The following is a 4,794-nucleotide window of genomic DNA, read 5'->3' on the forward strand; positions in this document are numbered from 1 at the left end:
CGCAGGTTAACAGGAGGTTACCTCATATCGTTTATTCCATTTGATACTTTTCTAAACGCTCTGGGGCACCCTCCATCCTACACAACTTCACTAGTCCTTAAGCATTTTTTTTTATTATATTATATGTACTTTGCTACCATATATATTATTCTTATTAATATTACAAAACGATTACCAAATAATTGCCTATGTTCTGGGTATGGCCAAAAACTTGCTGGCTCCCAACAGAGCGTTCGACTGGTCGCCTTCCAGAATAAGGTGCGGGGATTTTGTTACAAATCTCTTCAACCGTAATTTTTGACCCGCTGGAAAGATACACGCAAGTTAATTTTCTATTTCAACACGTTTTCCAGATTTCACGATGCAACGAATTCCAAAACAAGTGATATAAAACGCAAATTCCATTTTTCCAATTGCGGAGTTCGGTGGATGGAACTCGACTTAAGCCCTACTATATCAACTTGTATAACAGAACTAGCAAGATCCGACCCTGCAGAGAAACTCATGCTGATCATGAAACATGCTAAAACCGACCAGTTGACGTTTACATTTAACAAAACCTTAAAGAACTGAAACAAAACTTGAAAAACAGAAACGTGCTTGATCTTTACATGTCTTCTTCATGTACATGCATGTCTCATATGATTTTCATGATGTTGCAGAAGAAGAGCCTCAGTATCCATCTCCTCTTGGCAAATCCAACGGCTGTGTTTCTCAATGATGGCTGATTGCAGGTCTACCATACCACTTTGTCCAGTCTCGCTCTGAGTCAGTGGGTTGACTGTTGATCCTGTATTAATGTTAAGACTTCTACTTCCTCCTCGCTTACGCTTGCAAAAAATACGTTTAAACGAAGATTCGTTACCTTTACGTTTATACGACCTTTTTTGAGCATGACGCTTTTCGTGTTTTCTTAAGTCTCTTCCTTGGCTAAGCCACTTGCCACACTGTTTACATTCATAAGGCTTCTCTCTAGTGTGAACTCTTTCGTGAGTACTTAGGTTTTTCTCTGTGGTTAAAAGACTTGCCATGCTGCTGTCATCCAGACTTGTCTTCAGTGTGGACTCTTTCGTGTTTCCTCAGGTTTACATATCATCTAAACAATTGCCACACTGTTTACATGTATATATGTCAAGCTTCTCTGCAGTGTGTGATCTTTTTTAATCCTAAAAATTGTAGTGTCTATTTAAACTGTTCGTACTGAAAGGACATGGTGTTCCACCTCCTTTTTATCAATCCTATATGGTCATAAAAAAATACAAACGAAGCAATTGTCATTAATATTATTATTGTTGTTGTCATAGGCTTTACGTTTTCAAAAAGAAATACCGGTATCCTGCTAGATAAGAAGGGCACTGTCACAACATTCCTGCAACTTGTGTAGTTGTAAATTGGGCAATTTTTGAATATTATGGCTGGGAATGAATGAAGATTCATATTGAAGGGTATTTACTAACTCAGGAACAGTAAATTAAGAATAAATAAATTAAGGAAGATAAAGCAATAAAGAATAAAAGCACTCTATTTTGAGGAAGGGTATATGAATAATTAACTGGCATAACATCTTCAATTTTTTTTCTTTCCCTTGTATTAATACCGCTTATAATGGTAAAATATTAAAGTGTGTAGTGCTCCAAGCTCAAGTTTTCTTCAAAGTTGCCATTTAACTAACAAAAGCAAAAAAATTGATCAGCAGACATTTATAAAATATCAGTGATGAGAAAAAATAAAATAAAATAAGACATGCTTTGATTAATATCATCTACCTGCCTTGAATCTGAATTAGGGGCAAGGTGTCTGGGCAGAGGAGTAAGGGATACCTGACGATGTAAGGGGTGAGGAGTGAGGGGTGAGGGGTAGGTACAAAACTTGAAAAATAAGCAGTGTAAAAAGCCAAAACTATTGGTTCTAAATTATCGGTAATTTATGGGTTTATTTGATATTCTGTGTGATGTATTGCATTCTGATAGTAAACTTATGATACTTACAACCAAGATTCATTAATACCTACGAGTTGGTGAATTTACAAAGGCAAAGAATCTGGTAATGCAGATGTTGCAGGTGTAACCTCTTTATTTACTAATCCTAATTATTCATGATCATGAATAACTAGGGTTAGGAAAAAAGTTTTAATAAAATAACTGAATTTTAGATTGACTTAAAACACAGACATTGACTGGCGTGCATGTTCTACCCTCAGCCCCAAATTAAACCAGTCACATTGTTAAATTAACATGTATTTATCTGGTGTAGTGAACCTCCTGGACATTTGAAATTAGGGTTATGCTATCACATTTCTTGTCACTCTATCGATGGCGCCCTTATTGCTTATTTACTGTCAACTCAGTGATAGAGTTTTTGTTTTTCACAACCTTTTAGCTTTTCCTTTTGCAGAAAGTTGAATAAAATTTTTAATGTATTCAATTGAATAAGAATAGAAAGGATAAAGTAGATACCTTGTTGTGTTCTCCTTGGCTGCCCACATGTGTATAAAAAATTCCCACGGGTCCTTTTGGGAGCAATGGCTACCATTTATGGTTACCAAAACTGAACCTGCTAACCGACTGGTAACAAGTTTAGGCTGATTTCTTACTAAGCACTCAATAAATAAGAACTAGATCAGCCTGAACCCCGAAATCATGTGTTCTTATATGCGGGTGTTTACTATACCTATTATAGTTGACCCAAATGACGTAAGTTCAACGGTTGATTCAGATGTTGAACTTCATAAGTCGGACTCAATATTCATTTTCACGATGTTAAATGGGCTAAAATGCTTACAAGTGAAGAAATATTTTAGTAATAATTACTAAAATTTTGCATTAGATTTGACACATGAGATGCGCGACGTTTGAAACTAAATCGCTCCACAGTCGAAACTCCCAAGTGGGACACTCGATCTTAATTCATGGGTCGACCCAAATTAGATAGGTCAAACTTAATCCATCCAATTGTCAATCTTTTCATGCACTTAATAAAGGGATTAGGTTGGGTATATGAAAAGATCAACATTTGACCTTTGCCTGGATGGAGAGGAGAATTTGGACCAGAGTGGTTACATGAAAGTTTAGCTTCCTGAAACAAAGACATGAATGACAACGGGAAGGGATAGATGTGATCAGATGGATGGGAGAGATAGGATAGTAGAGTTGCTATAATGGCTTGTTCAACGAGGACTTAAAAAGCTTGATGCAACATTTTTAACGGCAATGTACGTAAATGAGAGTGTTACATTTATTGTACATGTAGTCCAATTTCTGATTAACACCATGTGGATTTTGTCAGTCAAGTTCGCTGCCATAATACCAGGTAATCAAAGTAATTGCCCTCATTGAACAGAGAAAAAATAGTTCAGATTTAATACAACAATCAACGTTTATCTAGAGGTGGGTGGCAGAGAAATGCCGGGGATTTGACCAAGGAAGTCGGCCAGGGGTAGGGACGTTTGATTATTGCCAAGTCCCAGGGTTGGGGACTTTTGAATTTCCTCTGATTACGAACTCCATCTTGGTTTAGACCGTAAAAGACCTGGTTACCAGTTGGTTACCAGTTCCACTACCAGGAGGATTGGTAGCCAAAGATGAAGGGTCCAAAATTGCGACCAGCTGGTTGCCAATGTGACTGAAAAATTAATGCTGGCGACCAGAATTTCAAGGCTAGTTGCCAACAGGCAACTAACTTTCAGTGCCTTGTCAACCTGGTCAATGTTTTGAACCGGCGCTCAAGAAATTAATTTCGGTTTAAATAAAAAAAAATAGTGTGCTTGATTTCCAGAAGAAACTTTAGTGTATGAAAAAACTTCAAGGTAAGAAAATAAAAAAGCATTGACTGTTCACGGGTGAACGAAATCACCAAATGTAGGAGACTGGTACGAGCAACATGGTAGTTAGTTTTGCAGCGTGTACGTCCTTGGAAAGGTAGTCACATTATAATGTTCAGTCTTCAAACTGAGAGGGCTATCTATTTAATGAAAAGTCCTTTTTAACTAAGATGCCTAAGCTACACAATCATATAATGCCTTTTTGTACTTGGCAGTCTTTGCGTTTGTTCATGAGTATTAAAGCCTGATTTAATGTTTTAAGATGTTTCCCTGCTAAGCAAAAACTTAACAGGCACTTGCTGGGGACCAGAATTTTCCATCTGGCAAATGAAAAAATACTTCAGTCGCCTCTTGGCACCTGGGTAAAAAATAGTTAATTTTGGACCCTGAGATGATGGCCATGCATTGCTCACGCAAGGATTAATTTGTGGGAATGTTTTTTTTTTTCACATGTGAGTGGCCAAGGAGAACATGACAAGGTATCTATTTTTATCCCAACTATTCTTATTTAAATGAGTACATCTAATCAAGTTTCTGCAAAATGAAAAGCTAAAAGATTGTGAAAAACAAAACTCTATCACTGGGTTGACAGTTGGTAAAATTTACAATGCAGTAACGTGTATTAGCTAGTTATATTTGGTGCTAAATAATGTAAATGGAAAACATCATGCAATAATACAGTTATAAGTCTTGCTGCATGAAGTTTAGAAAGATTTTATTCTTTTGTACTTCTATAAAAGTAAGTTGACAAAACTGGGTGAGATGGTTTATAATACAGACAGCATTTTATAGTCAATTATTGAAATAAATGAATGTGGCTTTCTCAAAATGTTAAAAATTACACTGAGATCTTAGGAGTAATAATGAACAATGAAGTTAAGTGGAATAATCATGTAGATTTCATCTTCAAGAAAGCTAGTAAGAAGTTATACCCTCTTAGGATATTAAAAATGTAGGGCTGGAGTGGCGCAAGA

This window comes from Porites lutea, chromosome 9 (assembly GCF_958299795.1).
Source record: "Porites lutea chromosome 9, jaPorLute2.1, whole genome shotgun sequence".
Lineage (NCBI taxonomy): Eukaryota > Metazoa > Cnidaria > Anthozoa > Scleractinia > Poritidae > Porites > Porites lutea.